Here is a 10,656-nt window from a genome sequence, read left to right on the forward strand (position 1 = left end):
ATGAAGCTAGATATAGGAAACAGTATAAACGTAAAATTTTTACTCAACCTACGGGACAGGAAAATAATTACGGATTTTCCAGAGTAACTGTACATAATACAAACCTTTGTAAATATAAGACAAGGAAGATACGAGAACATAGTAACGGTTTCTCTTCACCACAACCTAGAAAACCCCATGAGCAGAAGACTAATGAAGAAAGGAATGGAGAGGAAGAACTGACTTCAAGAGAAGAGCAGGAAGACAGGAAAGTTGAAGAAAAAGAGCTAATAGAAGAAGATAAGAAGAACATTTGCATAGAGCTAAATGAACAAGAAACCAAACACATGATCCATAGCTGTGATATTTCCCTAGTCTCAGACGGAAGGATACACAAGCCAAGGAAAAAGGAGAATTTAGGGAGAATAGAACTACATGATACTCTTTTTAAGATACAACAGACGGAAGATAAGAGACTATCAGTGTTAACACTAAATGCTAGGTTAACTCAAAATCCTAACAAAGTAATTAACTGTATTGTAGACACAGGCTCAAATATAAATTTGATAAACTCTAACTTGTTATCGGGAAATAAAATTGAGACCGAAAAGCTACCAACTGTAGTTTCAGCAAACGACTCTCCTATAAATATTATAGGGACAACGGAGATTGCGTTAGAGATAGACAACATAATCATTAGAGACAAATTTTATATAACACCTGATACCAATAGTGAAATAATCTTAGGTAATAAATTCCTAAACAAAAACCGAGTTGAACTAAACTTTGACACCAAAGAGATTATCATGAACTTAGGTGGATATAAACACAGAATAAAAATGCAAAAACAGTGGTTAATTCAAATTGAATCTATTAACACTAATGCAATAGTCCCTAAAAGTAAAATTACTGACATAAGAACTGAAGAGGATATGGTGATTGCACCTCATCAACATAGGAAAATTAAATTAAATGTTGAAATAAATGACAAAACATATTTTGAGTCGGAAAAATCTTTAAAGGAAAAAAAGAAATGTCACGCATACTTAATTGATAAAGATAATGATGGTAATAGCTATATAAACCTATACAATGCATCAAACTTTCCCAAACACATTAATGCAAACACTCTACTTGGCTACCTCACTGAGGAAACAAATACTAACATTACGAGTGCTAAAATAAAACATGAATCCCAAACGGATCCCAATAAACGGCAATTATTTGATAATGATGGTATACCGTTTAACATATCACCCCATCTCACGGTAGAACAGCACAATAAAGTAATAGACTTATTACAAAATTATAAGACAATGTTCACTACAAAAATTGAAGATTTAGAACCAGCTAATTTGCCACCAGTAGCTTTAGAAACAGTTCCAAATTACAAAGCGGTAAACTCACCCCCATATAAACAAAGTACTCAAGAAAGACAGGAACTTAACCAACTTTTGGACCAACTACTAAAAGCAGACATTTTAGAGGAGTGTCCCGACTACTGTGAAAACTCTTCACCCGTATTTATTACAAGAAATAAAGATAAATCGCCAAGACTTGTAGGAGATATGCGTAAAGTTAATAACATATTAAAGAACTGTGTATATCCAACTCCATCAGTTAACCTAGTCTTAAATTGTCTAAACAAAGCCAACACATTCACAAAATTAGATCTCAAAGGAGCCTTTCATCAATTGTTAGTAAGAGAAGAGGATCGAAATTTACTTGCTATAAAAACTCAAGACAGGCTTTTAAGATATAAAAGATTAACAATGGGACTTAAAGTTTCCACAGCTTTATTCAGTAAGGCATTACTGGCATTATTAAACAAACACTTGTACAACAAAGTTATAGCATATATAGATGATGTGATAGTTTATGGGACAACTTTCAATCAAGAAATAGAGAATTTAGCAACTATTTTAGAAATTTTACATAAGGCAAATTTAAAGCTTAATACACAAAAATGCAAGTTTTTATTTGAAAAGGTAGACATATTAGGATATACCGTGTCTAAAGAAGGAATTTTACCACAAGAATCTACGGTTAAAGCCATCCAGGAATTTAAAAGGCCAGACTGCATAAGACGCGTGCGTCAATTTCTAGGAGCGTCATCATTTTTTAGGAAACACATAAAGAACTATGCTCAAATAACGTTACCCCTAACAGAACTAATAAAACAATCAAATCAAAATTTGCCTTTTGAATGGAAAGATGATTGCGAAAAAGCTTTCAATGAAATCAAACAAATTTTAACAAATCCACCAATCCTTTCACATTTTAGGGAAGATTGGGAAACAGTAATATTTGTTGACAGCTCATTGTTTGCACTTGGTGCTTGCATACTACAAATTAACCCTGAAAATAATCAAATGCATCCTATTGCATATCTATCTAGAAAATACACTGACACTGAGAAGAGGTACACTAACGCGGAGAGAGAAATGCTAGCTGTAAGTTATGCGGTTTACTACTGGAGAGAATTCACTTTAGGTAGACAAACTACAGTTTTCACCGACTGTCAAGCACTCATACATTACAAGAATTTCAAGAACACTTCTTCACGCCTAAATCGTTTAGCTCTTTCTTTGGTCGATTACGACATTATTGTAAAATATAAACAAGGAACTTCAAATTTATTAGCAGACAGTCTTTCAAGAAACCCACCCGAGGAAATAATAGATCAGGGACTAATTGAACTAACTTTAAATACACAGGAAATTAAAACCGAAAACTTTGAAGAACTTCAAGCAAAAGATCCGTATTTAAAACAAATTAAGTTAGCTAAAATATCACCAGATTCAGTTCCCAAGAAAATAAGACATGAATCCAGAAAGTATATAGAGCGAGATAACATATTGTATTACAAGCATTTTAACGGAAGTAACACTGAACATTTATTAGCAATACCTCAGGAGAAGGTTAACGACATATTGAAAACTTTTCATGATAACATTTTCTCAGGAGGACATTTTTCAAATTTTAAAACTGCAAAGAAAATCAAATCTCGTTATTATTGGCCTAACATGAATCAAGACATTGAACACTACACAAAAACATGTGAACAATGTCAGTTAAGGCGATCTCCCACGTATAAGCAATATGGTAAATTAAATCCCCAAATACCTCCAATAACACCATTTGAAAGGATTATTATAGACTTTTTAGGGCCAATAACGCAAAGTCATGGATACAAATACATTTTAATCATCACAGACCCTACCACTAGAATGGTTTACACGCGTGCAACACGAGCCGCGGATTGCAAAACCGTGGCTAAAGTACTGCTAGATCTGTTTTGTTTATATGGTGTGCCAAAAATCATAACCCACGACCAGGGAACACATTTCATGGGACAAGTTCTTAAACAGTTGTTACAAAGTTTAGGGATTGAGCAAAAAGCTAGCCCACCCTATGCACAAAGAGTTCAAGGTTTAACCGAAAGAGCCAATTTAGTTATTAAAACAGCAATTTCCCACTACATTGAGGAAAATCCACACAATTGGTCCGACATTTTGAAGTATGTTACATTTGCCTATAATACTACCATAAACAAGAGCACAGGTTACACGCCCTTTTACTTAAACTTTGCACGGGAAGCTAGACATCCATCTGATTACATCTATACACACGAAGATCAGGACACGGACATCATAAAAGAAATCAAACTAATTCACAAAATTAGGACAGAGGTTCCCAAAATCTTAGAAAAGGCCCAAAATAAGCAAAAATCTTTCTTTGATCAAAATAAAAGAGATTTAGACTTACAGCCAGGGGATGAGATATTAATTAAATATCCTACTGATCACACAAAGAAATATAGCAAATTTCAAAACTGTTTCAAGGGGCCATATCACATTACCGGGAAAATAAATGAATTGACCTACATGGTAGCTCTAGAAAAAAGAGGTAGATTGTGTGAAGAGCCAGTACATGTACAAAATATTAAGCCATTTCATAAAAGATAAATACAAATTATTAACGTTTAACCCTCACTAGCATCTTTATTAAGCTTGTAAATATAATCATAATGTTGGGAGATAAAGGAAAGTATGATTTAATTTGTATCAAATCCTGAAGAGTATTATAATTCACAGCATCATATTTAATAACGACACAAATAAAAATGTTTAATTAAGTCATAAATAGAAGTTACTGTTCAAGAATTCATAAATGAAATACGTGACATTACGAGAGGAATACATTTATCAACTCATAGCAATTATAAAACGATCAGCATAAACGAGAAGAACAATAGCCTACCCATCGTGTGAATATCCAATTGATACACAAGAAACAACACAGCAAGAAACACGAGAACAGAGGCACAAACAATAAGAAATCAAATAACGCACATAGCTTCACACACGACACGGAACAAACATCTCACTGAGTTCTCAAGCTTGGACGACAAAGACAGCAGCTTCATGACTCCAGCAGAAAGATGATATCAAGCAGACTCAGCATCTAGGTGCATTGCCTTTGTACGCAATCTCATTCAAACATTGTGAGATTGTATGTTTTCCGAGTAAAAAAACTTAACATCACCACTTCTATATGAAATTATATTCAGATCAAAAATATTCCCCAATTTATATTCGAACCCTAAAAGATACTATTAAATTCAAAATAATTTTATGACTATTACATCTTGCGAAGATATCTAGTCTAAGCGCGCAGTCTAGATGCTTCATGACATTTAATAGGGTATAAACAGAAATGATGATTAATTGCAGTTATAAACAATCAACCATACAAATAGAAAGCTGTTCCATACACAAATACAATTATTTAATATATCAATTTACACAAAGATTTTAAGTAACATATATTAAGAAAATGGAAATTATCAAACAACGAAATTGATCTACTTATTAGCACAAATTTATACAATGAGTACTGATAGGATTTCCTCTCGATGGTAATTTTAATTATGAAATATATCGTTCTTATTCAATCCATTACAATTCAAATCATGTAAACCAGTGGAGCAACAAGAGGCTACACAACAGGCTGACGCCGCACAGTAGCACAATCCAATGGACGATGCGAAGACACCTTCGAGTAACTGGGGCACTATAGATTATTTTTCGGGGACGAAAAATTTTCCCGAGCAGGGGAGTGTAAACATATTTATATTTTAATTAAATTCTTAAATTTCATCTTTAACCATCATATCTTTAAAATTCGTATTAGGCCCATTTAAAACTTGCTACTGATTCAAGTAAATCAAATATTACAATTTTCTAATACAAAGAGACATGTAGAATGGCACCGACGAGTCTACTAGTATCATATTCAAGGTCCCGGGCAATGGACGCACAACCTGACGTCTACAGTGAACTGCTGATCGAAGTGGCAGCCAATCACAACGTTGAGCACCAAAGGGATCAACTATGATTGGACACTGTAGGCGGGGTTAATTAGAATGATGGGAAAATCTAAAAAAAAAAAAAAAAGGAAGGGACAGGAGGAGCAAGATGGCATCAGTCTGGAAGAAGATTTGCGAGGCTTAGGACGGGGTCGGATCGAGTAGGCCCAACTCAATATATCAGGATTGGTAAAATCTGCCACCTGAATATGTCCTAGGCCAAACTACTTCACCAACTCAGCCCACGCCAGGAGAAGAGGTTCCAGGGGTCGTCATCCGCCATCGAGGACCAGGATCAATTACCGAGTCATCCGACAACGGAGACAAGGGGAGGCCTGGACATCACGAGACGTACCCTCGGAGGAATCTTCTACCCTCAAGATCATCTCATCGGTATGTTCCAAAATTCAATTATAACTTCCAGGACCAAAATTTAGAAGAGAGAAGATAAAATTAAATCATATAAAAAGGGCCTAAGTTAAATTACTACAAATAAATCATATTAAACCTAAATATTTTAAACCTAAATAATCATTGAATCAAATCATAAATAATAATAAAAATATCATTTCCTGCTAAATAACAACAACAAGAATTTAGCCTTAAAGGTTAAACCTGTAAAATAATGTATTTTATATAAGTTAGTTCTCATTATATATATTATTTTCAAACGTGTATTTTTGGTAGGTTGCTAATGTAAATGTTCTTTGTTTGTAAAGCGTGTTAATTTTCAGAATTTCATATTAGCATTGTGTTTTAAGTTTTGTGAACTGGACTTTGGCCAAATGGCAAAGATGTAGATAAACAACATTTTATGAATATTTATAATTTTTATGTAAAAGGGTTTAATTAATTAAGATTGAGTCGTTTATCAATTATATTATATCTATCACTTTTGAACTTGATATGTGTTCGATTCTCTTAGTTTAATACTGGGGCCCCAACAATATTTAATTCCTTTGGTAAATACGCCATCTCATTTATTGATTATTATTTAAATGTATTGTGTTTTAAAGGGTTATAGATTAGAGTGAGTGGTCAAATAAAATTTAGTAACTCATACAATGGTGTCAGTTCAATCAGTTCCTGAGTATTCTCACATATGCCAAGCGAGTATACTGAGCTTAGTTGTAGTCATTTTGTATTTTTCACATTTAAAGTAAAAGAAAACCCCCAAAAGTTTACAGGAGGGTAAAAAAGTTTTTTTAATGTAAAATATTAAAAGGTACTATGGTTTAGTAAGAAATTAATGTATTTTCCAAATTTGATCAAAATATGTTCATAAACAAGCAAACTACAACAGTTGACTTATTCTCCATAAGAATAACATGGGAATTTTAAAATTAAAATTTTTTTGAATTTTCTCCGTAACAATTAGGCGCATAATAACGCTTCAATATACTAAATTATTTGTTTTTTTAAGCTCTACAAAATAGTTTAAAAAGAAATTGTGAAATTTTGTGTTTTTAGGGTCAAAAATGAGAAAAACCTATTTTACCCCATACAACCCCCCATAAACCCCCGTTCCCATAGTCCGATCATGCTGGTTCGCGAACTCATTCAAGTTTATCCTGCCTTACACCTTCAAACCAAATTTTATCAAAATCGGACAAAAATTACTCAAGTTATCGTGCGGATGGACACACACATATATATCTATATATAGATATATAAAAATTTGAACGAATGGTGTTTTTGGCCTCTGGGGAAATCAAAATGAAAAAGTAAATCGGTCCCGGGCTTAGGTCTTACCATGAGACCTACGGTAATAGCTACTTCCCTATAGGGAAATTCGCTAAAAGCAAGCATACAAAATAAAATCAAGGAGTTCAAAGAAAACCGCATCTGCAAAGCAGCAAACCATGTATCTTACCAAGCTATACATTAACATTACTTGTATAATCTTTCTTATATCATCATGCTAGAGAGATCTGCTTCATAAAACTCATCCAATAATAACAAAAGTCATGATTTTATAGTTTTCACAAACTTAGTTTTACACAGTTTTTTTACAGCTGTTATGGGAGGCGATTTCATACCTGAAACAGGTCAACAACTCGAGACCAAACTTAACCTAGATCTGCTCATGTGAAGGTTATTTCTATTCCTTGTATTATACATATGGATGTCGCTGTTTGTCAGAAATACCCTCTCGTTATCTTTGATTGCTACTAGGCACTGAAAATGTATAAATATTAATAATAGTCATTGCACCATACAGTTTTGAACAATGGTTTGCAATGGGCTCGGTGTTTGGCATAATTCTTACTGATATTTTTTGCAACAGAAGAACACTGTGGGTCCTGCTGGAATTACCCCATAGCCTAGCACCATACCCAATGTAAGTTTGGAAAAAAGCAAAAAAAAACATATTCAAGGAAAACAAAAGGCATTACTTTTAAGTCTACGCAACAAGAAAATGATTCTACTTAACTTTGACCAAAGTGAGTCTGTGGTCACTCGATCCAGCTTAAGACAGAGTCAAGAGAAAAGCCAAGCAGATTTACAGGAACAGGAAATGGACTCTATGTGTTCAGGGCCGAGACGTCCATCATTATGAGACTAGGGGCAGGGACGATTACCGGACTCTGCAGCATAGAAGTGGGGCGTTCGAGTCTTTGCCATCGCAGATTGGTATCACAATCCTCAACAAACTTCCTGCCAGCATCAAACATGCCGAAACCAAAAAACAATTCAAAATTCGGTTAAAACGCCTTTTGGTGTCCAATGTGCTGTACTCTGTCGACGATTTCGTGAACAACCGCTGGGATATCTAAATTCTAGGAAATGTCGCGAAAAAAATTCAGGCACTGGTGTTAAAAAAAACCCCCTGATCAAATGTAAATAATAACTTGTATTGTTTTTTCACAAATATTATCTGTCATTTGTAATGCAATGTATTTTGTCGACTACAATAAACAAATTATTATTAAAATACTTATTATTATTATTATCTGGTTCTACTTAAATAAAAAATTATTAACTGTGTTTCTTAGTTCGGGTGCAAGCTTACTGGTTAACGTAAATGAATTTCCTACTTTGCAGAGAGAATCCAAGTCAATGGTTCATTTTCACATAAATGGAGTGCCTAATTGCAATATCTAGAGTCAATGATCCGTCTGGCTCACGTCAATATGGAATGTCTACTTTCAGTATCCAAACTCAATCGTATCTTTGGTTCACTAATGGAATTCCTATTTGCAGACTGCAAATAGGAATTGCAGTACCTATTCAGTCTAGTTCACATAAACGGGAAGTCTTCTTGCAGTATCCAAAGTCAATGGTATATTTGGTTTACATAAATAGAATGGTTATTTGGAGTATTTAAAGTCAAGTCAGTCAGCTTAATTCCGACGACCCTTTATTGTCATTCATTTTGTAGTAAATTATGCTCAATGAGATTATTCCGATTATTCTTCCCTTTTTTTCTACGTACTGACCTTTGCCCTATAGAATCAGGAATCCCCCATGGAAGCGTACTTGGACCATACTTGTATTTTATTCTCTATACATCGGACCTACCAGAAAGTGTAAACACTATGGTTGCTACATTTGCGGATGACACGGCGATTTTATCTGTCCACGACAATCCGGCTCAGGCTACAGCAAATTTACAGCAAAACTTGGATGAAATTTCACATTGGTTTAAAACATGGAGGTTCAAAATGAATGAAAATAAATCAGCACACGATATTACTTTTACCGTACCCTAAATCAGGCTACATGTCCCCTAGTAGCCATGATCAATATTCACCTCCCTCAAGTAACAGAAATAAAATATTTGGGCATGCACTTAGATGCAAAGCTTAATATTGGAAGGCACATTTCTATAGACTAAAAGACAACATGTAAATTTAAAAACAACTGAACTTAATTGGCTTCTTGGATCTAAATCAAAACTTAGTACACAAAATAAATTGTTACTGTACAAAACAGTCCAAAAAACAATTTGGACTTATGGTATTCAGCTTTGGGGTTCAGCAAGTAGGCCTACCTCCAACATTGAAATTATACAACGTTGCCAATCAAAATTATTACGTAAAATTGTCAACGCACCTTGGTTTGTTACCAACAGAACACTACTTTATAATGATCTTCAAATGCAATTATCAATAATTATCAATCATTGAGATGGGGACGCCACCTAGGTGCGTATTTTAACCCAAATATGAGTGAAGGATGAGTGTAGAATGGTGTGTGATGAACAGTCAAAGAATAAATTACAAAATCTAGTGAAAAATCTATAAGTATAAAAGAGGATGTTTGTATATTTGTTTGGCAGTGATAAACTCAGACACCGCTGAACCGATTGCCACGAAACTTGGTACATACGTGTAGAATGTCATGGAATAGGTTTATACACCATCAGTTTCGTGATCCGTCCAATCGGCTCCGCCCCAGTGGCTCTGGAGTTTCCCATGTTAACCTTATGAGAAATGGAATTAATGAATCTTAACAGCTGTTTCAATTAAACAAGTTGGTTCTGTTCTATGATGTTCAATAGCATTAAAGTTACAAGGATTACCAACAGGGTGTAGCACTATTATTTCTTTTACATTTATGACAACAGCTAATTTGCAACCAAAAGGTGAGTGAGCGTAGCGAACGAACTTCAACCTGGAGGCGAGTTAGCGTAGCGAACGAGCTCCAACCTAAAGGTGAGTGAGCGTAGCGAACGAACTTTAACCAGGGGCCCATTTCATAATAAACTACAAGTTACAAGTTACAACTTGTAACTTGTAATTTCTATAAGATTTGCATTGGGCGATCAGCTGATTCACTAATAATATTAGTTTGTACTTTATTATGAAATGGGCCCCAGGACGTGATTGAGCCATGCGAACGCTAGTGTCGATGAAACTTTGTTATTATTTTAGGGTTAATTTCTTGATTTGTGCTTTACTGTTTGGTTATATAACTAGGGGGCAAGTTATTGTTTATGATTAGATCGTATTATTTGGTTAAACGAGGTTTTAAATGGCTGTAATAACGGGAAACAAATTGTAAACAAAACAGGACCTCTACATAAACCGTACATGAACTAACAATAAAATTGTCTTCAGCTGTTCCATAAGGATGAGAAATCTACTAAGGGAGTATGTTTTATCTATGGTTTTATCTTTTTACCTTGATTTCATATCACAAAACCTTGTTATGAAAATATCTGACAGCGTTACGTTAGGGGAGAGGGAGAGTTAAAAAATTACGAAAAGCACGTTACGTAATATGTGAACGGCCAAATATCAACCTTAAAAATAGTCCCAGGTGGCAATATCAGGGTTTGATAGACTGTATGTTTAGTGCTT

Source organism: Macrosteles quadrilineatus, unplaced genomic scaffold (assembly GCF_028750875.1).
Source record: "Macrosteles quadrilineatus isolate MER2022 unplaced genomic scaffold, UCM_ALF_1.0 Scaffold_2__2_contigs__length_208266976, whole genome shotgun sequence".
Classification (NCBI taxonomy): Eukaryota; Metazoa; Arthropoda; class Insecta; order Hemiptera; family Cicadellidae; genus Macrosteles; species Macrosteles quadrilineatus.